General features: G+C 39.0%; 1 protein-coding gene across 4 annotated transcripts in view; it reads left to right on the top strand.

The window, feature by feature from the left end:
* The window catches only part of GTDC1 (glycosyltransferase like domain containing 1), a 423749-nt gene extending 422924 nt beyond the window's left edge, over positions 1–825 (top strand). For all 4 annotated transcript variants that reach the window (XR_011428195.1, XR_011428194.1, XR_011428191.1 and 1 more), the window contains one exon: positions 657–825. The gene's annotated coding sequence lies outside the window, so the exon portion shown is untranslated. The remainder of the gene's footprint in view (positions 1–656) is intronic.
* Positions 826–24911: the final 24086 nt, after the last annotated feature.

Raw genomic sequence — 24911 nt, 5'->3', positions numbered from 1 at the left:
TTTGGTACAGTATTTAGCCCTGGCCGCTGTGTGATGGAATTGTTTGACTGCTGAGTGACTGCAGCTCGTTTGCATCCCAGTGTGCAGCGAAAGGCAGACTTCAAAGAAAATATTATATCTCCCAACTCCAGCTCCTGAGTGTCTTGAAAGTGTAATACAGCAAGGCTTAACCCTCCCTGCGGCGCAAAGGGCATCGTGACACTGAAACTCCTGTTACGTCACTATTGAAACACTGGTTTGCAAAGAGTTCTTATTAGATAAATATAGTTAATGTCTTAAAAGGCAGGAGGAAAATACACTCAAGTCATAGGAAAAAACGTGGGGGAGAAAAGTCTTTAAAGTTGGACAGTATGTGTTGACAAAATTTGGAGATTTTAAAACATGTATCTACACATTTATTTTATAAATTGTACATAAGACTGGCTCCTTTTCCAGTGCAAAATCAAATATTTAGATTTGCAAAAACCTATGGAAGCCAGATTTTAGACAAAAAGGGATTTTTTTGTCAGACTGTCAGTCTCTGAATTTCATCACAATCTGTTCAGCTGTTTTTGTTGCAGGCAGGCGTAAAACGTACTGGGTAAGTGTGTGTTTGTGTTTATTATTAAAATGGGGATGCTAAATCCTGCTTTCTAACAGTCATCCCATTCTTTCAGCCTGTGTCGGCCACAGGGAAGCAGACTCACGAAGAACAAGTATGAAAGTCATACACGGAGCAGGAGGGAGAGAGGGCACAATGGCAGCAAACGCCGATGACTGGCTCCTCTTTGCAAAGTACAGTTGTAATCTTTTTAATAAAATGACCCTGGCATTTTACCTCAATAACTTTTCCTGTACCTATATGTATGGTTCTTGCCTTGAAGGGGGATGGGGAAATGATTTGCTGGTGGCAGATCTAAATGTTTTATTTAATTGTCATGAATCCTTTATCTCATCCTCTACACTAATCTAAAAATAATAACTTGGGCGGACAGTTTCAACATCCTTTAATGCACATGTATGATTATATGCAAAGATTGCCTAAGAGAATATTGAAGATAGAACTTGAACCTCCAGTAGGTGGGACATTATATTAAAGGACAAACAAACAAACACCACATCTTACATAATTGCATGTCTATCTTAATATAGAGTCACACCTAGCAGAAATGACATTTGAGATGATATACCCTTCATAAGTAAAGCTCTTTACAAAAGGAGGATAATACGGTTGTTCCTAATCACAATTGACTATGACAGAGTAAAGTTTGGTCTATTTTCATATTTTAAAGATGCAGAGAAGAAATTTTACCTCCAGCTGAGTGTATTAGTCTGCTCAGGCTGCTGTAACAAAATACCACAGACGGAGCGGCTTGAATAACAGAAGTTTATTTTCTCACAGTTCTGGAGGCTGGAAGGCCAAGATCAAGGTGCCAGTAGGTTTGGATTCTGGTGAAGCCATTCTTCTTGGCCTGCGGACAGCACCTTCTTGCCGTATTATCACATGGACTTTCTTCTCTGCGTGAATGGAGAGAGACTCTCTGGTGTCTCTCCCTCTTCTTATAAGGACACCAGTCCTACTGGATTAGGGCCCTACCCTTAGAACCTCATTTAACCTTAATTACCTCCTTAAAGGCCTCCATCTCCAAATACATCCACTTTGGGTGCTAGGGCTTCAACCTGTGAATTTGGCAGGGACACAATTCAGTCTATAACACTGAGATAACATGCAGGCTCCCTGGAACTCCAGGTTTCTTTGCATCTGGCTGGCTTTAAACTCAGCGTAAGACTAGTCCCCACATTCTGCTCAGAACTTCTGATTTGCAGTTTTATATGCATCTGATTAGTAACACATGGGAAAAATGGATGCTGTTACTCCATAAATGTGATTTGGTAGACAAATTGTTTCTAAACATAAGGTCTTTGGAAAAAAAATAGTTAAAGGAATTCTTGGTGATTGAAAAAGGTTGAGAGTCATTAGAGAGAACATTACCTGCTTGAGGAGGTGAATTCAACTAAGAAGTCTCTTAACATCACTTCTGGTTTTCAGACATAAGAGGCTGAATTCAGTCATATTCATAATACAATTGCATCCCCAAGAATGTAGAATTATGTGGTATTAAGAACCTATTGAAATATAGCAACATAGTCTTCCTTCCAAATTTTTAAAGAAGTGAATATTGCTGCTAGATTTACAAAGAATAATAAAATTTCCTGGCCTAGTTGTGTACCTGTGGCAGAACTGGCTGGCTGGATCCTCGTCAATCCAATTTCCTTTTTCTGGGCACCCAGGGGACTCCATTTCCCAACTTCCTTTAGGTTGGGTCATGTGATTAAATCCTGGCCAATTGGAAGTGGATGGAAGTGATGGACAATGCTTCTAGGACTGGCCAGAAAACCATCTCTGTGATCTTTCATGAGTTCTTTTCTCCTTTGGAAGTAACAATGGAGGCCATGGGTTGAAGTCATATGATGCAAAGAGCCTGGATCCCATAGTGACCACTTGAAAGAGGCATCCAGAAAAACTCTGACTTTTTGGAAATAAGAAATAAATTTTATTATGTTAATCTACTGAGATTTGGGGATTGTTTGTTACAGCAGCTAGCATTAATTTTCCTTACTAATATGATATCAAGGAAAATTTCAAAAATTAGAGACAGGAGACTAAATTTTATTTTTTGAAATATATCTATATAGTATATCTATAATATATATCTATATATATATCTAGAAATGCTAGACAAAATTACAGAATTTCTAATTGTTTTAAGAAATCAAATGAATATAGTTGCTATCCTTGCATCTTTTATCTCCATCACCGGCAAGATTCTGGCCAACATCTCTCTGAATTGATTATTAATTATTATTTTTCACTAGGAACAGCCACAAATCACAATAGGGCATTAGGCTTTAACCTGTTCCTATCTTTGATACTACAGAACACTGGGAAGCACTTTTTAAACATGGATTTAAAAGTCCTGGTCAGATGTCACCTCCACTTTCCTTTTTCCTCTAAAATACATCCTGGTGAGAATTTGTATCATCTGGATTCTGTTTGTCTGGCAAAACCACTGTGTAGCTCAGGGATTGCAAGTAGGTTGCATCTGGTACGTCTACTCTGAACAGCTCGTAGTAGCTGCCAAGACAGTGTGCCGTGAAGGACTTAGAGATGGAGCCTGAGATCATTGGAATTATCTTTCTCTGCCGAGGACAAAGTGTGGAGTGGAGGTGCGTGTGTCCTATACTTGCCATCATTGGCTTATGCTGTGTTTCTAAATATTATGTTTCTGCATATCCATCTGTCTACCTCAGCTAGACTTCAGTCTTGTTGAAAATGTTAAAACCCCTGTGTAAGGCCGTACACTCATCCCAGTAGCGACTGTTTGATCATGCAATGGTGTATTTGCCATTTTTGGAATTGTGTTCACTTAGGTCAGACTCACTCTAATCTGTCTGACTCATCTCCAATTATCAGTGAAAATGGCACTGGATAAGATCTGGTATGTAGAGTCATAAGCTGGCACAGACATACTAATAGATTCTGTGCCTTCTATTAGATGACGATAAGTGCTGGGAAGAGAGTGCCATCAAATATTGTTGATGGGAGTGTACACTGCAATAAATTTTCTGTAGTACAATCTAGTAACATGTATCAAAATGTAAAATATATCTACACTTTGACACAGTAATTGTACTTTTTGGACTTTACTCTAAAAACATAAATGGACATTTACATACAATGATACCAATGGTAGCCTTGTTTTTAGTAGCAATATCTATCACTAAAGGATCAGTTAAAGAAGTTATGGCATATTCATATAATAGAACACTGTACAGCATTTGAATAAGAGAAAGTAGACCAGTGTGGAATGACAAGCTGTCCATGGTAGAATGTAAAGTGAAGAAGGCAGGTTGCAGAACAATATGCGTAACATAACGTTAACTTATCTAATATACAGTTTATAGAGTAGTGCATATGATATTGTTCTATCTAGTTTATTTACAAAAGCCTTCTATGACAAAAATATACTGGAAGTACATATCCCACGTGTTAAAAGAAGGTACATCTGGGATAGGACAGAAGCAAGGGGAAAGGCATGATCGAGATAGCTCTCTACATTATATACTTCTGTATTGTTCAATTTTTTTCAATTAGCACATATTACCTTTTTATCAGCAAAAGCAGAATTTTATTTTGAGCAGAATTTTTAAAAAGCACTAAAAGGGGCTGGGCCAGTGGTGTAGTGGTTAAGTTCATGTGCTCTGCTTCAGTGGCCCAGGGTTTGCCGGTTTGGATCCTGGGTGCAGACCTACACGCGGCTCAAGTCATGCTGTGGCTGCATCCTACATACAAAATAGAGGAAGATTGGTACAGATGTTAGCTCAGAGATAATCTTCCTCCAGAAAAAAGAGGAACGCTGGCAACAGATGTTAGCTCAGGGCCAACCTTCCTCACACACACACACACACACAAAGCATTGAAAGCTGATAATTCCTGTATTTTCTTAAAGGTAAAATAAAAATCCTAAATACAACATTATGCACCCCTATGTTCATTGCTGCATTATTCACAATAGCCAAGACATGGAAGCAACCCAAGTGCCCATTAACTGATGATTGGATAAAGAAGATGTGGTATATATATACAATGGAATACTACTCAGCCATAAAAAAGACAAAATCGTCCCATTTGCAGCAATATGCATGGAACTGGAGGGTATTATGTTAAGTGGAATAAGCCAGACAGAGAAAGACAAATACCACATGATTTCACTCTTAAATGGAAGATAAACACTCAGACAAAGAGAACAGCTCAGTGGTTACCGGAGGAAGGGAGCTGGGGGTGGGCATAGGGGGTGCAGGGGAGCAATTATATGGTGTCGGACAAGAAATAATGCACAGCTGAAATTCACAATGTTGTAAACTATCACGAACTCAATAAAAAAAATGCTAAGTATAACAATTCAAAACTCCTCTAGAAGATGCATATGTGTTCTGATGTGCGTAATATATTTTAAAGTTTAGCCACAACTATGAAAAGATAATCAATCTAAAGAAAATGGAAACAATAGTAGCTTGCTTTGGGAAGTCTGATTTTAAGTGCAAATTTTTATGGAAGTCTACTGTTTCTGGAGAATAATAAATGATATATGAAATGCCTGGAAAATACAGTAAAAAGCAGAGAATCCAATCAAGAAGGTCAGTATGTGTAGCGGGTGGCACAGCTGTTGATGTTTACTTGCCTAGAATCCATTCCCCCTTCTTATAGTATAGAAGATTAATTCCAGTTGCTTGCCATTTTTAGGGACTCATTGTGCCCTGCCCTATCCTGGTCACTGGGTAAGCATGGGACCTAAGCTATGCCCCTGTCTTTCTTCTAAGAATTGTACTTTCAAACACAATTACACAGAGAGTAGTTGCAGCTTCCTGGATCCCCAAGACTCTACTTTTGTTTTGGTTTGTTTTGTTCTATTTGTTTGTTTACTTTATTTTCCGAGACTTATTCATTCATTCAATAAGTATTTATTTAGGTGCCAAGTACTGTGCAAAATAGTTAAATGTCCCTACCCTAATGTTCTACTTAAGACCATAATAAATATAAATCAGCAAACACAAAGCATGTGACACAATGATAAGTGCTACAGAGAAAAAATAAAGGAGGGCAGGAAGAAGGGATGCATCCCTATTGGGGTGGGATCGAAAGTTTAAATAGCAGGTGAAGGAAGATCTCACTGAGAAGGTGAAGTGTGGAAAAAGAAAAACTGGAAGGGTAAGAGTGAGCTGCATTGTGACCTGGGGAAAGATCTGGAGATGCAAAGGGCTGAGGTGGGATTGTGCCGTGGTTTTCAAGGAATGTGTGAGTGGAACAGAGGGAAGGGGGACATGGTGGTAGAGGGTGGGATCAGAGTGGTCTAGGGAACGAGAGCAGATCATGTAGGGCCTCCTTGGTCAGAGTAAAGATATTGGCTTTGCCCCTGAATGAAACGGGAGCCATAAAAAGGTTTAAGTAGAAGAGTGAACTTACTTGACCTACATTTAAACAGGATCTCTCTCTATGAGGTTGGCAATCCCCTGAGGAAGGGCAAGGGCAGAAGCCTGGGGACCAGTTAGGAGGCTCCTGCATTCATCCAGGTGAGGGATGGAGGTGGCTTGGGAGACGGTGGCAGACCTTGAGGTAATGAGAAACAGTGGGATTCTGGGAATGTTCTGTTCAATTTTTCCTTTGATTCTGAGCAACTCCATATCCTTCCAATAAATTATTTTTCCCCCTAAAATTAGACACTTTGGATTTTTGTTCCAAGAACCCTAACAGATTTAGAGTGTCCATAAATAATAAGAAAAAGAAGAACCTTTCACTAACTCTGTGATCTTGGGTAAATTAACCTGTCTGCACCTCATTCTTCATCTGTAAAATAGTGAGTTAATAATAAGTTGAACCATATGAAATTGTCATTTTTGTGGGTCAAAAATGGCCCAGTACTGACAATTTCATAAGGCTCACCTTTAGAACCCACCATATTCGTTGTTGTGAGGATTAAATGAGCTAACACATGTAAAACACTTAGAGTGGTGCCTACTACATTGTAAGAATGAAATAAGTGTGAGCTATTACTGCTTTTATTATCTGTGCTTTACCTTTCCAACATTCTTTCACATTTCATTTTCTAATCTAGTCCTGTGACAGCCTCTTGGGATAAGCAGGGCAGGCAACATCACCCACATGTTCAAAAGAGCTTTCCCCAGCACTTTAAAAGATGTCTGTTCACACATAATGCCATTTGATTCTCAAAACAATCCCATGTGGTAGGTAGCACATGTATTCAAATCTGCTTTGCTTATTTAAATTAACTAATGAAATAGAAAATAAGTAATTTGTACGTGTTGATTTTTTTCCCCAATAGATAGGGATAAAATTGTTATGTTGCCCTGACATGGATATTTTAATTGATGAGATCCACAAAAGCAAAGTTTGGAGCTCTTGATCTTGAGGATGCAGCTCAATGATCATGTCCTTGAGAAATCCTGTGATTCCAGGGGGCAGACTCTGGCGCTGTGTCCTCCAGGCTCTGTGGCTCTTTGCTCACATCTGTTAGTGTAAAGAGATGTTTTGTGATCAGTTCACGTAGTATTGCAATCTTTCTGTTCATGTGCCTTCTCTCTTTCACTTTGATTCCTTATTTGTCTCTGATTTCTCCACACCTAGCATCATAGCAGGCACAAAGGTACTGCCTCATAAATGGTTAAAAAATTAATGAGGAACCAAGCAAAGGAATGAATTGATGATTATTCTCTCTGTTTTATTCATTAGAAGACCAAAGCCCTGATAGTGAAGTGGATTGCCCAAGTTCACACAACTACTGACCGAATAAGCCAGGAGTCAAGTCCAGATTGCACAAAACCATGTCCAGAATGCCATCAAATGTGGCATAAAGCTTCAGACCAAAATGAAGCAGTAGGTGTGCTCAGCCTTGAATGTGCCCACCAGACGAAAACCTACCCCAGATGGCATATCCAATTTAATCAACATCACCTGTGAGCCAAACTGAACAGTAAATGTTAAGACAGGATCACTAATAATGGGGACCTGGAATGTAGCCAGAATTAAAACAATGATCTGCTTAACAATCCCTCTGGGCTGGATGCATGTGGAGAACGGATAAATGCTGGATATCGAAACAGCTGTTCTATGGCAAACTGAAATGGGGCAATCATAGATAGCAAAGGGAGAAGAAACACTTGAAAGTTGTCTTAAATAAAGTAGTGCTTTAAATAGTGTGTGACCTGGCTGTGGCCTTTTAGAAGCAACCATCACATACAAACCACCCTGGCATGCATTTCTAGACAATGAGGTAGCTTTTGGTGAGCAAAGCCTATGGAATTATAAAAGGCAGTGACAACTGGTAACCATCAGTCCCCAGTACACATAGACAATATGGGTCCAAACATCAGCTTGGAATATGGAGGCCAGTGCTCCAAATGAAAATTCCATATTACCACCTCTTGGACACTGCCTCCTAAACGTGACCATTTTCTGTGAACTCTTTGTAGGTATTGTATAAACTACCCTGTTTTTCATATCCTGTCTATTATCTATCATTTTAAGATTATAATTATGTAGTGTCTTCTCATCAGAATCACAAATTGCCTTAGATCAGAAGCTAAAGTTGATGTTCAAAATATTTAACAGCAGACACCAGCACAGAGCGACCAGAACAGCAGCTTGACGCCGTCCTGGCTTGCACCAGCTATTGTCTCCATTCTTTTGTGTTGTTGCCCCCACACTGCGAAGCGTAGTAGGACTGTATACACACTGTCTTCTCAGAAAGGACTTCTTGACTGATTGACTCCCCAAGTTCATTTTTGTGTTTATCCGTCAAATGGGGACATCCTATATCAGTGTGTAAATTATCATCCATACAACTGTATTAAAATAAGCATGCCAATTACAGACCTAGGACTCAAAAATAAGCAGGGAACCAAGGAAGAAACCGGTTGTTCAAGAAAAATTTACTGTATTCAGGTTATTTTAAGATATATACTTTCCATCACTGTGCTATATTTAGGAATATAGGGCTAAAGAGAATATTGTGCTTACTTTCCAGGAGCATAAAGGTTAGTACAAATACAAGTTTACCGCTGCTACTTTCAACTATAATATGACCAAATATATGACCATATAATATGACATTTGCTCAGTATAATTATTGTAAATTCAGTAAAATGATTATAACAAGATCACTATAGGGTTGGTAAGTGTTAAATTTCACGTATGAAAACATTGGACCATCTCATCCAGACCTCCCGGTATGGGAATTCCTATCACAGCTTCCCTGAGAGGAGGCTAGCAGCTTTGTTGGACCACGCAGAGGACTGGGGTGAGGAGCCATTGTCTCATAAGGGAAGCTACATGTTTTTAAGAGAATGAACTTTCATGTTTTAAAAAAGCACTTTGCAAGATGTACTACAGCTGTGGATTTCCCTGCATGCCCTTCTCTAACTTACTCATTGAGAACTTAGGTAGACTGGATCTTAAGATATAGGAGATTTTCACTTGTAACCAAGATGTCTTCTGATTTTCAGCCTTAGATATAAATGAGTTATCAAATGGGACTTTCACTCAATCTCCGTAGCCCTATGGTAACACGATGAAAGGGAATTTATACAGTGGGAAGACTTCAGGGAAACAGGAAAATTTTCATCCATTTCCCCTTGTCCTTACTTAGCTGGGTCATTTGATTCCAGTCGGTAAATTATTCATCAACCAGTTCATTTAGCTTTTAACAAAAACTTTTAGTATCCCTTAGCCATCTTGACGTGGGCAAACATTGGCTGGGTATCTACTAGACTCTGATGCTCCAGAAGGCTAGATCCAAGGCTACATAGATACCATTTCAACCCTCCAGGACCTTAGAGTCAAATCAAGAGAGCAGACATGTAAGTAAACAAGAGCAACACAAAGTTATCAACCCTTGAGAAAATGCAGGAGCAGGAATCAGTGGGCGCCACAAAGAAAGGGGTGGTCAGCTCCTCTTCAATCTACACTGGCTTCCAGATAACCATGTTCAATGAGAGAAGAAAATACCTAAACATATTTTTTCCCCTGTGAGACAGCTTTCTCTGGGACATATCCTACCAAAACTTCTTGTGTGTAGACTGTTTAATTACTACGTAGCTTTCTGATGGCTATTGTAGGATTCATACTGATGGTTGGAATACATTCCTGAAGAACTATATCTACTGGATTTCAGACAATTAATAAGGTCCCAAAAGGTAAACTTTTGATAACTGACTATGTTAGTATAACGTAGCAGCTTACGTATAGCTTTGGGACTATTTCTGATGTATGTATATGTATATCTATATCTATTCATGGAGAGGCACCTTGTAATTTGAAGAAAATATGAGTGATGAGATGAGAGTGATCACAAATACTTTCTACCACCACCACATTCCAGATTATTCGTTTTGAGCCTGGTCTCTGCGATAGCTTCTAGGTGACCAAAATAATTCTATTGTCTCTCTGACGTTGCTTGGTGTTGCTACCAATTAAGCTCCAACTGTAAAGCAGCCTTATAAGAGCATGGCAGTGTCACATTACAGAGAACAGATGTGAAAAGAAAGGTTCACTAACTTGAAGCAACTTACATAGAATGAACATTCAGGTGTGTCTGTGACCACAGGAGGAGAAGGAGAAATTGTATTTTCCACAATTGAATGATACCAAGGACAGGCTCTTTTCTTTATACGCCAGCAGAGAAATTTTGTTAGCAGTATTCTGTGAACAAAACACTTAAGAGAATGTATGTATACAATAGTTTAAAAAAAAAGGGTTCCTGACACAGATGCCAATTTGGTGGGGCATATGGAACATTTACACTTGCCTTTTTCTTTCTTTCTTGCTACAGCTGGTGCTGATTTAGTATGTGAAATTTTACTAGCAGGAGTGCTAATCAAGACGGAGATTCTGTAAGGATTTAGTCATTTATGTGGGGGAAACTACGGGTATCATTAAAAAGTAGAAGATCATCTTATGGAAAAGCATTATCGTTATCAACCTCATTTTTAAACTAAACAGACACGATGGTACTGTAAGTATCACTTTAGCAGCCGAAAAAGTCAGAATGTTTTCCAGATAATGTTCCAAGAGGATTGCACCCACAGTTTCAAGTTGTGGCAGAGGCACGTTAAAGTTTGGTCGTGTCAGAGTAATGCAGCGGGTGAGCTATTTCACAGTGAGTGGTTTGACTTTTCTGGGTAGTGGTTCAGCAAAACTGCTTTTTGGAAACATTAGTTTTTTTAAGGAACAAAATTTAATTGTCATGATTTAGAAGGTGAATGCATTTTCCTGAATGATTTGGGGGGAGCTGGGGGAAAGGGAGAAGTGGGCGGGCTTTGATTTTTCCCTTATACTTTTGAATAAAGAGTTTTGCAATATGAGGCCGAATTTCATGTCATCATCCCACTGATCATACAGGAGTTGAGAGAAAAATCAAATGATCAAAAAATCTTTCCCAAATGGCAACAAGAGGATTGCTGGTACATTAAATATGTTGTACAGGTGGCCCGGTGGAGTTGGAGACCTGAGCGGCAGCTACGAGACATCTGCCGCCTGAGGAAACATGCAATGTGGCGGAGCGGTGTTTGTAGCTCCCGGTGGAAGGGAGCCAGCTGCCCAGGGCTTCGCTTCTACAGATGAACAGAGAGTCTCGTTGGCGCTTCAGACGAAGCGATACATCCTCCCACTCTCCTCTCCAAGAGAATTTAAAGGACAAGGGGGGCCTGCCTGCTAGATGTCGTTGGGCAAGTTGGGGATCATCTTTCTAATATTCCAAGGGCTTTGTCCGGCAGTATGACAACAAGCACAAGCCTGCAAGCAAACCATTTTAAGGTTATTTTCATGTTGAATTTCTATGACTCATTGCAACTTATTTATCATTTTCATGATTCATGCCGTGTGTCCTCAGAAGAGATACTTGAAAAGTTTGCTAGAATGTAAGCAACAAAATATTTTATTTTAAAATAATTAACGTTTATAAATGTTTTAGATGGTTGGTTGGTTTTAGAATATTTTGATGTAAACACGGCACCTTTAAAAGCAGAATACGTATTATAACTTATAAATAACTATTAGTAACTAATCAAAATTCATTTATTGAACATTACCACACACTAACCACTACGTTAAAAGCAGAAGGGACAAAGGTGGTATAACACAATCTATAGCTTTTGCTCAGAATTTAGAATATTTAAAAATTAAGCTCTCTTGACTATTTTATTTACTCAGGCTTTAATAACATTTTTCCTATAAGCACAACCATTGGGGCTATTTGATTAAAAGTGGAAAAGTTGAAGACTTACCCTTAAATACATGAGGAGAAAAAGATGAGTAGATTTGTACTGCAGTGTTAAATTTTTAAACAACAAACACTAACTTCTTCTTCCTCTTTTCTCTTCCATCGAAAATCCTTCCATCTAAATGCCTAAGAAATGAAATTTCAAGAAAGAAAAGGAAAAGGCAGCTAGTTAATAGGCAGATATTTCGTTGCTTAAACACATGAGAGAGTAATAAAATTCTTTTTAAAAAGGCAAAAATTTAGACAGGTTAAAAAAAGTATGATTAGTCATTTGTTTACACACACAATTTAAACTCTAGTAATTCCTAAGCACTAATAAGTTCCCTTTAAAAATTATGTTAGGCTATGGAGAAGGAAATAACTTTTATTTCTGAAATTGTACCTGATGCAAATCATTTGAGAATTTCCTCAGCGAGGACATCGTTTAGGTGGAAAACATTTGTGATAGGTCCTGAGGGGAAAACCCATTCTCTCCCCTTCAAACTACCTTAAATTGGCCCTTAATCACTTACTATGCTGTCGTACTTATAAGTAATAAGGAAAAATAAAATGTTGTCTTAGAAAAATAAACAGGTATTCGCTTTCTTTAAAAGACATCAGGTTAGTCCGCTGAAGCATAAATTAGAATGGTCTACAAACTGTGAACAGTGACAGCAAGCATATGGCAAATTTGAACTGTGTACAGGTCAGCTTTTACTTTTGCTTTCCAAATGTCTGTCAGTCATTGTCAGGATCTAAATACATGTGTTAATGGGTGGCATTCGACAATATGAAATCGTTCAGCAAATTCTTGGGGCAATTGAATTTTTTTGTCTTTGTCTCTCATATACCACCTTCCTTGATAACAATCTTACAAAATTTTACCCAGAAAGAACAAGCCCTTTGAAGAGTACTGTTGTCTTTTCTTTGTTCGGTAAGGAAAAGGTATGTAATCATACCGTGTGTGTGTGTGTGTGTGTGTGTGTGTGTACATACGTGGGGCATGCATATGTGTGTGTATTTATATGTACACATGGATTGGGTTTCTCAAAGAACCAGTAAGTTGCTCAGATCGGTACATTTGCCAACATTATGACTGTTCCTGCTGCTGTAATTGTACCTTTCACTGTAGCAATAGAAAGCCATCTTTTAATTTCTCTTCTTCTACCACAGCATCCTTGATTTCTAAGGCCAATGATGTTTGTGGCACTGGAGACCAATGACAGTGTGATCATAGTGTTCTATTCTGCTAGAAATAGTAATAAGAGGAGCAAGCAAGTATAGCTGGCATGAAAAATGAAGTGGAATTCCTGGGACAGATAGGAAGCAGGTTGTAGACAAAGATGTAGAAAAAGAAAAGAGAGAACAGAAGAGAAGATTTGAAATATGAGAATCTTGAAACTGGCAGACCACCAAATATCCAAAGAGATGAAGGCACTGAACTCATCAACTTTCTGAATATATATGAGAAGATGCATGAACCATAAGAAGTTGGAGCTGCCTTAATTTTAAAACACTTCCTTCAGAATGGCTCTTCCTTCCTTCAGTTCTGGGTCTGAAGAGCTTATGGAGTAAAATGTTGGAAGAGAGGAATGTTGCTCATTTCTCCAGGACCAGAAGAATTCTGATCACATTTAAAAAATCACTTGTCAAAATAAGAGCCTGAAAAAGTTGTTCCAACTCAATTGAAATACCACAACAAAAAGTGGTCTTGACTCAGTCTAAGAAGGATATGTTGGAGTCAACTTTATCTTCGCTCCAAGGGAACTATTGCTTCAGCCATTCGAAACAGACTGTTATCTTCACCATTGATTTTCTTATTAAGAATTTGCTCATTGGTGTTAAGCTTTGTGCATTTCCAAAATACTTTTGCATGTGTATCTCATAAACTGAGGCATTCAGATTAGGTTTTTTAAAATCTTCATATTACAAATTTAAAAGGGAAACATCTTTAGAACATTATTAAAATCTCAGATATGAAAATAGCTGGAAGCAATTCAATCAAATTCCCAAGATATCATGTTCTTGGTTTCCCAAATATTGAAGGTTAATTCTGTTTTCCTTGTGGATTGGGAATGTGTCTTAGTGACAACGATTCCTGGCACATGGTTGTCACTCATAAATGTATGTTAAACTAAACCTAATATTCTCATTACAATGAAGTCAGATAGAAATAGATTTTAATTCTAAATCTGTCACTTAATTGCTTTCTTAGCGTATGTTCCTCATATTTAAAATCAGGAAAAGTGATTCTTATCCTGCACTGCTTCAGTGGTATGCTGGTAAATGTCTACCAACTTGACCATCCCTCCCTGCCCCCGAAAAAGGACCTAGTGTGGAGCTTTTACTGGTTTTCATGATGTAAATACTCCACCATGGATAATTTCAAGCTACCAAGATGACATCACTGAATGCTGAGTTGGGAAGAGGTCTGAATAATCAACTCTTGTGAGTTAATAGGAGCCAGCTCCACACACCACTGCATGGCCTTAAATTTATGGCTTGCTTTCATAGAATTGCTCTTCTGTGTTCCAGTAATTTATAATACTAAGGATCTCTTAAGAAATAGTAGTTTAGCAGATGCTGTTGGTGCCATGCTGTTGGAACCCTTGCGTGCTGTGATGTATCCATTTCCTAGCTGCTCTGAGGGTAAGCGTATTACCATTCATAGCTGTCCCTTTCTCTGGAGAATTGCCCTTGACCAGGAGGTGCCTCAGCCAGGAAGGGTGCACAATGACCTCCAACTCTGCCCCTCCAGCAATGGACTGTGGACATTCACTGTCTGACACAGGGTTAGAAAAGTGTAGTCCTTTTGCCTCAAGCTGTGACAAACTCTGTGGTACAGTTGTGTTCCAGAACTTCTTATGGGAACCGACTAAAGCCAAGACCACATCCTTCCTTGTTCCTTCGCCTGCCCTCTCTCAGCCCCATTCTTTTAAGAGCACTCACTCAATAAATAACCTGAACAAGAATCCCTTTCTTAGGCTCTTCTAGGGAACCTAACCTAAGACAGTTGAAAGCAGAACTGGTCTTAGGAAGCAGCTGTAAGGATGGAATTCTGAAGTTGGATTCCTTGTTGGCTAGAAGGCAGGCAATGTACACTCCTCCACTGGTGGCTGGGGGAATATTGATCATCCCAGTTATAGTGTGGCAGTGCCATGGCTAAGACTTTCACGTGTGATGAACTGGATGGAGTGCAAGTAGAAGGATGTAATACTTGCTGGAATGTTTCAGGTATTTCAGAGATTTAGGGAAAATAGTAACTGTAAGGACTGTGGAATTGGATGGCTATGGCTAAGTGCTGTTCATTCAGAGAAGAGAGAAAATGACAGACTCAGATCCATTAATCAACAACTTAAAGCAAAGTGTTAGTCATAAGGCCTCCTTGTAAGCGTTTGAGATTCTCATCTTCTGTAGCTGAAGGACAGACACAGCCAACAGTCAGACAACTGTTGGTCACCTTATATTTATTTGTAAAAGTGGCTAAATTTCAGAAAAGGCTGGAGTCTCCTGTGTCAAAGTTGGGCCCTGATAAGAAGTAAATGTGATCCTGAGACTTGGGCAGGGATTTCTGGCTAAATGAGCTTGAGAATCTCGAATCCGCCAATTCCCCTGAAGCCTTTGGTTCTGTAGAAGCGGCTTACTCCTTGCTGGAAGATAGAGATTCTCCCCTTGCTCAAGACTGTGAAGAGGCATCAAACAAGACAGGTCCCTTAAAAGATAGTGTTTTCCCTTCTCAGTTCTTCCCTCATCTCCCCTCTTGGCCTCAGACCTGTAACTATGGCCAAACCTCAGCACAGACTGACTGGGAAAAGCGTAGAAATGTGTAGGACTTAGTTAGCATGTTCCAGAAAGAAGCAGGAGAGTATATCTGGGAATGGACCATCAGGGAGTTGGATCAAGTGGAGGGGAGATAAAGCTGGTCAAGAATTTGCTGCTATGGGGCGTTCTTTCATGACACAGGATTTAATAGTCTGGCAAGGGCCTGAAGGACAGTTCTAATATGCTGTTGGGATTGTTTGGGAAGCTAAGTAAAAGCAATGGTCTACAATAAATGAAGCGGAAGTCCTAGAACTTCCATGGAGTCCTGTGGAAGAAACTCTGGAGGAAAGGATCCCAAGGCTCAGAGGAGGAGGCTGCCACAATAAGTCTGCCATATGAAGCTGAAAAACCTGTCATTAGGCCAATTCCTCACAAGGACCTGGAGGACATTCAGTTTACCAAGGAAATGGCTCTGCTTCTAGGGAAACTAAACAAAGACAGTTAAAGGCAGAAGTGGTCCTAAGGAAGCAACTGTAAGGATGAAATTCTGAAGTTGGATTCCTTGTTTGCTAGAAGGGAGGCAATGTGCATCCTAGTAGCAGTGGGGATGATAGAATCCTTGACACTTAACTGTCAGAAGTCAGATGATACAATTACCATGATGAGTGACAACATCATAATGGCAAGCAGAAGAGACTGACCCACAGAAATCTATGGAGATGCCTATAGAACACTGTGTTCCTAGAGGCAAGATAGATGGGTATCCAATGACATCTTGCATTTCTTACCACTAGGAGAGAAGCGCAATATTTGGTAGGCCTTTTTGGGTTTGGAGGCAGCATATCTTGCACTTGGGAATACTATTGCAACTCATTGCTTGGATGACAGAGAAGGAGTCTAGCTTTGAGTAGGACTTAGGCACTGGTGCAAGCAGGCCTGCTCATTGGGCCAGTCACATGACAGATGTCATGGTACTAGAGATATCTGTGGAAGAGAAGGCATCATGTGGAGCCCCTGGCGAAGCCCAGTAGGCAAATCACAGAGAAGCCCCTAGGGTTTGGGAACAAGGCCAGATCATCTGCAGCAGAGAACTATATGTCATTTGAAAAGCAACTCCTGACATTCTGCTGGGCCCTGGTTGAAATTGAGCATCTAACCATGGGACAGTCAGTGACTGTGTAGCCAGAATTTCCCATCATGACTGAATATTGTTAGACCTTGATACAGTAATATCCCTTGAGGAAACCAAGAAGCTACTTGAGGGTAATTGACTACATCAGACCAATTCTACTATGGAAAGGACAGTGTTTCATCTTGACTGGGATCCCCTTACACTCCAGATATGGGTTTGCCTTTTCTGCTTGAAGGTCCTTGGCCCCCACCATTAACTGAGGGTTCACTGAGTCTCTGATTTACTGATAGGCAATCCTACTAGCATTCCCTTGGACAAGGGACCACTTTGCAGCCAATGAGGTGTGGCAGTTGCTATTTTCTTGTGGAATATACTGGATGGCTTCGTGAAGGTACAAGTATAGCTGAGGGGCTAGCTTAGAGATGACACACTGAAGGAAGGGAGTGCCATCCTTTAGGATGTGCTTTACAACTGAAACTAAGACCATTATATGATACTTTGGCCTCAAAAGGTAAAATACATGGGTCTTGGGGAATTTAGCGATGGATGCAGGAGTGGTTCTCCTTCTCATCGCTCCTAGTAACCCTCTTGGTGAATTTGTGCTTCCTGTCCACTGGGCTTTGTAGGTCTGGAGGCCCTGATTCTCAGATAAGGATGCTTCCCTCAGGGATCATAGTAAGACCCAATAAACTCAAAGCCACAGCTGCTGTCACATCACTTTGGGCTCTCCTTATAATTGACTGTGGTTATCATAAAAAGGTAGGGTTGCTGCTACATAATGGGGAATATGTGTGCCTCTCCTGCCCATTGTAATTTGTACTTGTGAGGACCAAGTACATTAACCATGGCTTGAGGAGGACATGGAAATAGGTTCCAGAGATGAGGGCCTGGGCAAGCCACTAGGCAAGCCACCTGGCTCAGCCGGAGTGCTAACTGAAGGGTAGGAGAGTCTAAGATGTCTGAAAAAGATCTCTGAAAAGGGTGAGTGTCAGTTAGTGCCTCAGAGTCACCTGCTGCAGTGGGGGCTGTGATTTGTCCCACTAACCTTCCCCTAGTAAGTTTTCCTGGAAATTCTGACCCACCAGAACCTCGAAGAAGCTGTGCCTCGATGGAAATACTTAGTCATCCATGGGAATTATAATGCCTAGTGTAAAGGATTTTACAGTCTCCTCTGTGCTGTGGTCTATGATTTTTGGTAGGCCTCTGACAAATTATTTTATCCAAATTTGGAGTATATGAGTGTGCCCATGGGTGCCTGCATATGTGTGTCTGTATGTTTTAGACATGATGATGTTTGCAAACTTGATAACCATTCCATGATAATCAAGGTTGCTGGAGTAGGTCATGAATCATGCCAGCTGTCTCTCCTACAGATTAATGCTGTCCAACCTCAGTTGGACCCTCATTGCTGTTCAGCAGTCTTTTTGTCTCTGAGTTTTTCCCTATTGTATTTCCCACGGCCACTATTCCATACCTTTTCCCTTCTTCTCAAGTCCAGAAAAATATCCCTGTACATTTCACACCAGCAGATGACCTCAGAAGATACTTTACAGTGATTGAAACTACCAGTCCAGGCTCTAACTTCTTAATCCTCACTTGGCTTCGGGGACATTGTTCTCTTGTGGGTCTCTCTGTCTTTCCATGGCTTACTCCTATTCCACCTCTCACACTTCAAATAGGGCTTCCCTACAGTACTCTTTGATCATCACCATCATTCTAATAGTAGGCCAGAAACAGAACACATCAATATCTTCTCATCTATTCGGTCAATTACATGTTCACAAGGTTTCTCTTTCAAATCTGCACTTGATTGGCATTGCCCAGGTTAGAACCTCATTTTTTCCCTCCTCGATAGCAGTAGCCATCAACATATCTCTTCTTTATGTCCGCCAGAATGATCTTTCTAAAACATAGACTTGATCCATTTTCCCTACTCAGACTTTCTTTTAGTTTTTACTTTTGATTGTGAATAAAATGTTTTGTATTTTATTGTGAATACAATACTTTATATTGTGAAACATAGCATACTAGAGGAATGTGTATAATACATAAGTAGCACTTAAAAAAATAATAAGATGAGGGCCAGCCCAGTGGTGCAGTGGTTAAGTGTGCACATTCCACTTCAGCGGCCCAGGGTTCACCAGTTCGCATCCCGGGTGCAGACATGGCGCCGCTTGTCAAGCCATGCTGTGGTAGGCATCCCACATATAAAGTAGAGGAAGATGGGCACGGATGTTAGCTCAGGGCCAGTCTTCCTCAGCAAAAAGAGGAGGATTGGTGGCAGATGTTAGCTCAGGGATAATCTTCCTAAAAAAAATATAATAATAATTATAAGATGATCACTGGTCACAACTCAGCCTAAGAAATAAGAAAGTACCTTTGCTGTTGAAAGCCTATGTTTTATGAGTTCCTGGCCAATTGCATTGCCCTTCCTCTGCCCCAAAGGCAGCACTATCCTGAACTATGTTAGTTATTCCCTTGTCTTTTTTAAAGTTTACCATATATGTGTATATATTAGTCTATGTAGAGATGATATATGTATATATTTATATAAAAGATTTATTCTATGTTGTTTCATTTTGCCTGTTTTTGAACTTTATACGAAAGGAATCATAATGCATTCTTCTTCAACTTGATGTTTTCACTCATATTATGTTTCTTAGGGCCATTTATGTTGATGCATATATCTGTAATTTCTTTCACTATTGCATAGTACTCCATTTCAAGAATGCATTCCAATTTTTTTTTTAAATTTTAATGTTGTTGGACATTTGGATTAATTTGTTATTACAGAAAAGTGTTACTATAATTGCTCTTCATAAGTTTTCTCACGTTCATGTATTCAAGAATTTCTCCAGGATGTATATCTAGAAGTGGTGGTGTTGGGTATGCACAAATTCTCCTTGACCAAGCAGTTCCAAATTATTTCTAGAGTAGTTTTGCCGATTTAGTCTGCATCAGCAGTGTGTAAGAAGTATCTTTAGTTCACATATCACCAACACCTGACATTTTCAGACTTTTGAATTTTTGCCAGTCTCTTTGGACATGACATTGTATTTCATAGTAGTTTTAATATACATTTCCTTGATTACTATTGACATTAAGAAATTTTTCCTATGTTTACTGTCCAATAATCTTCTGTGAAAAACTGTTCATCATATCTCCTTCTCTTTTTTTTTTGCTGGAAAGATTTGCTTTGAGCTAACATCTGTTGCCAATCTTCCTTTCTCTTTTGTTTTCTTCCAAAGCCCCTGTACATTGTTGTGCATTCTAGTTGTAAGTCCCTCTGGTTCTTCTATGTGAGCTGCTGTCACAGCATGGCTACTAACAGATGGGTGTTGTGGTTGTGCGCCCGGGAACTGAACTTGGGCCACCGAAGTGGAGTGTGCTGAACTTTTAACTACTAGGCCATCAGAGCTGGCTCTCTTCTTCCCATTTTTAATGGTCTGTTTGAATTTTTACTTTTAATTCATGGGATTTTGAAATTTATTCTGGACAGCAGCAATTCTTTATTGATCTTTTCTTTTTTGGTTTATACTTTTTATTGGCTTAAAAATTATTTATTACCCTGAAGTGATAAATGTACTTTCCTATATTCTCTTTTAAAATTTTAAAGTCTTGCTTTTCCCATTTAGGTTCTTGATCCATCTGGAATTGATTGTTTATATGGTTGAAGATACTACCATTTTTTTCCCCCATATGGGTCATCAGTTGTATAAGCATAGTTTAATGATGAATTTATCCTTTTGTTACTGATTTGCAATGCTAGCTCTCTCATATATCAGGTTTCCATGTAGGTGTGTAGGTCTGACTCTGGAACCTCTGTCCTGTTCCATTGGTTCCATTGGTCCATAAGTTTATCTCCACACTAATACCACACTGTCTTAATTACTATATATTTGTAATAACTCTTGCTATCTGATAGGTCAAGTCCCTCTACTGGTTATTATTCTTTAAACAAAAATTTCTTCAGACTATTCTTCAATTGTATGGAAAAATTACTCATTTATAGCTCCATCCCCCATCCTTTAACATAGTTTTATAATTATTTTTTATGCATTTGTCTTCTACATAATGTAGGAAAATTAATGAGAAGTTACAAACCAAATGTGCATTACTACTTACTTTTATGTTTACTTATGCAGCTTCCTTTATGTTGCTCCTTATATCTTCATATGGTTTGGATTTATTGTCTACTGTCCTTTCATTTAGTCTAGAGGATTCCCTTTAGCATTTCTTATAGGGCAGGTCTAGTAGCGACAAACTCCCTCAGGTTTGTTTATCTGGTGATGTCTTAATTTCTCCTTCAGTTTCAAAGGATAGTTCTACTAGATTCTTGGTTGACAATTTTCTTTTCTCAGCACTCTAAATATTTAATCCCACTGCCATTTGGCCTCCATGATTTCTAAAGAGAAATCAGTTTGTAATCTTATTGAGGACCACTTGTATGTGATGAGTTGCTTCTCCCTCACTACTTTCAAGATTTTCTCTTCATCTTCATCTTTTGAAAATTTGGTTATGATGTGTCTCAGTGGGGAGCTCTTTGTGTTTATCATACTTAGAGTTTGTTGAGCTTCTTGGATGTGTAATTTCATGTCTTTCATCAAATTTAGGATTTTTTTTTTTGCTATTTCTTCAAACATTCTTCAATTTCTTCAAATATTCTCTCTACTCCTCTCTCTTCACTCCCTCTAGGATAACCATTATGTGCAGGTAGTAGCTTGATATCCCACAGTCTCCTAGACTGTGTTCATTTTCCTTCATTCTTTCTGCTTCTCATACTGGATAATTTCAATGGACTTATCTTTAAGTTTGCTAATTCTTCTACCTGCTCTAATCTGTTGTTGAATATGTCTAGTAAATTTTTCATGTCAGTTATTGTACTTTTCAGCTCCAAAATTTCGATTTGGTTCTTTTTTTATAATTTTTTTCTCTCTATTGATATCCTTTATTTTTTGAGATGTCGTTTTTCTCATTTCCTTCAGTTCTTTGTCCATGTTTTCCTTTAGCTCTTTAAGCATATTTTAGACAGTTGATTTAAAGTCTTTGTCTAGTAGATCCAATGACTGGGCTTCTGCATTGACAATTTCTACTAATTTCTTTCTTTCTTTTTTTCCTGTAAATGGACTCTACTCTCTTGTTTCTTTTCATAATTTTTTGCTGAAAGTCAGATATTTTGAATATTAAAATGTAGCAACACTGGAAATCAGATTATCCCTCTTCCTTGGGGTTCATTGTTGCTACGTGTTGTAGGTTGTTGTTGTTTGCTTGTTTAGTGACTTTTCTAACCTATCTTTTTAAACTCTCTATTTTTTTGTCATATGTAGCCACTGAAGTCTGTGTTCTATTAGTTTAGTGGTCAGCTTGTGTTTTGACAGAGTTACCTTAAATACCTGGAGCCACTAAAAGGAAACAAAAGAGAAAAAATTACTCTCTCAGTGTTTGCAGATTGGCTCTCTGCTGGAGTACCCCTTCAGTACTTAGCCAGGCTATTTAAAACTCTGCCTTAGCCTTCATTTTCTACTGACATGAAGATTGAAAGCTAGCCAGCCATGAAAGCTTAGGTATTCTGAGGCCTTTTCTAGTATACATCCCACTTTGGGTGTGCATGCGGGTTTCTCAATTTCCTGGTATACATGGAAGTTGTTAAAAGCCGTATTCCCACATGTATCTCCTTTCCCAATCTCTTTCTTCCCAGACTTCATAATCTCGCTATTGCTTCTCCTAAGTATTTTCCCTTGCCCAAGCCCCAGCCAGTACTTATGCCTTTAAATTCTTCACGAAGGCTGCCTGGGAAGCCAACACAGCCCTGGCAATGCTTCAAGTTGAGTTAAACAAAAGGAAACCTTTGTGTTGGTCCTTGAGGAAACTGCCAGACAGATGGAGACCCAAAACCACAATTCTTTGAGAATGTGGTCCATATTGGTCCCTCCGGTACTAACAACCTGCACTGGAGTGGGGGCTGATATCCTCGTGGCTACTGCAAATCTGGGGCATGGGGAATGGTAGGTGGGCATTATAAAATGCCACAGCACTCTCTTACTGCAAAGCACCAGCTTCTCTCTTCATCAAGTCATCCCTTGGTTGTTGTAAGTTCTTGACTGGATTCCAGAGTTCCTCAAAAGTTTGTTCTGAGAATTTTTGCCAACTCAGTTGCTTTAGGAAGGCATGGAGCACTGTAGTCCCTCCTCTGCCATTTTTGGTGATGTCACTGCCCCTTTAGACTATTCTTGGCTCTTTGCTTTTCTGTATCCATATGAGGATCAACTTGTTAAGTTCCATGGAAAACCTGTTTGGTTTTTTCCAATTAAACTTTTTATTTTGATATAATCATAGCTTTATACAGAAATAATACAGAGATTCCCATGTACCTTTCACTCACTTTTCCCCAATGGTAACATCCTGCAAAAGTATAGTACAATATCACAACCAGGATATCAACATTGATATAGTCAAGATACAACATTCCATTACCACAAGGATCACTCATGTAGCACTTTTATAGCTGTACTCACTTCCCTCCTCCTTAATCTCTGATAACCACTAATCTGTTCTCCATTTCTATGATTTTGTCATTTCAAGAGTGGTATATAAATCGAATTATATAGTATGTTACTTTGGGGATTTTTTGTTCACTGAATGTAATTCTCTGGAGACTCATCAAAGTTGTTCTGTGTATCAAGAGTTTATTTTTGTTACTGAGTAGTATTTATTTCATGATATGGATGTACCATAGTTTGTTTAACATTCACTTATTGAAGGATATCTGTGTTGTTTCCAGTTTAGGGCTGTTACAAATAAAGCTATTATAAACAATTGTGTGCAGGCTTTTGTGTGAACATGAGTATTGATTTCTCTGTTAAAAATGCCCAGTAGGGCAATTGCTGGATTGTATGGTAAATGCATATGCAGTTTCTTAAGAAGCTGCCAAATTGTTTTTCGGAGTGGGCAATGACTTTCCACTAGCTCCCTTTAGACACCACCCCAGTAGAGGCAGGGAGATGCCAAGTTACTGCCAAGTATGGATGGAATTCCAGCCTGCCCACGTGATTTCCACTATAAGCACAGTGGGGAAATCTTGTCTAGCCAGCATAATGAATGTCCTGGACTTTTCTGAAGGTCTACTTACCCTTTTCTGATACCAACCCAGCAGGATGCTGAGTACCTCATTATAGCCTGGCAAAAGTGAAAGTCCATGTTCCTAACTTGACCTTTGCTGGTGGGGTAGGGATGGAGTTACAGCTTTTTTCTGCGTTGTTTGGCTGGAGTAGAGCCATTATTGTCTAAAAGTTTTCTGTCTTGCTAGGATGCCCCCTTCTTTGTCCTTTGCTTGGAAAGAGTAGGCTCTCTATGGGGATTTTGGTCTGTGATCATTTTCATTTCTGGTTTGCTGGCTTATTCAGTTCCAAGTTTAGGATAGATGAACAAGAAGAAAACCCAAGGAGCTCACCACCATGTCATCCCTCAGGTAATGTGGTCTTGACCAGTTGGTCTTGTCTCCACCTCTCAGAGTCTTCTTATATTTGTTTATATATAATTTCTAGGGTTTTTGGTTATAATTGGAGCACTAGTGAACAGCATAACGACTCCATTTTACTGGAAGTGGAAGTCCTTCCCATTGGGGTTTTGATGTCAATTGTATTGAATCTAAAAATCAATTTGATGAAAATCAGCATCTTTATGATAGGAAGCCTGTTTATCCATGAACATAGTACATCTTTGCATCTAAAAAGCCTTTTAAGCCTTTTAGATTTCTTTCAATAAGCTTTTATGATTTTCTGCTTAAAGGTCTTATGTATTTTGCTGGATTTATTCCTTAGGTACTTTATATTTTTAGATGCTATTATAAATAGTATTTTAAAAGTCACACACCCTTATCTCACTTTGGGTTATTTATAGAATGCAACTGACTTTAGGTTTTACTTGTATATATTTTCTTCATTAAATTTTCTTGTACGTTGCATTAATTTGTCTTCAGAGTTTTTAAAAGGTACATAGTTATATTCTTCTTGAATTATATGTGTATTTTTTCCTTTTATTTCATTTCTTATAATTTCTAGTCCTATTCCTTGTCTTATTGTAAGCACCTCCAGCACAATGCTGAATAGAAGTGATAGAAAGCAATTTTGTTACATTCTTGAGTTTAAAGATAATCTTTGTGATTGTTGCTCTAGGTGCTTTTGTAGACATTCTTTATTAGGTTA

This window comes from Equus caballus, chromosome 18, assembly GCF_041296265.1.
Source record: "Equus caballus isolate H_3958 breed thoroughbred chromosome 18, TB-T2T, whole genome shotgun sequence".
Classification (NCBI taxonomy): Eukaryota; Metazoa; Chordata; class Mammalia; order Perissodactyla; family Equidae; genus Equus; species Equus caballus.
The sequence above is the reverse complement of the archived record's forward strand: the minus strand, read 5'-3'. Positions and strand labels throughout refer to the sequence as shown.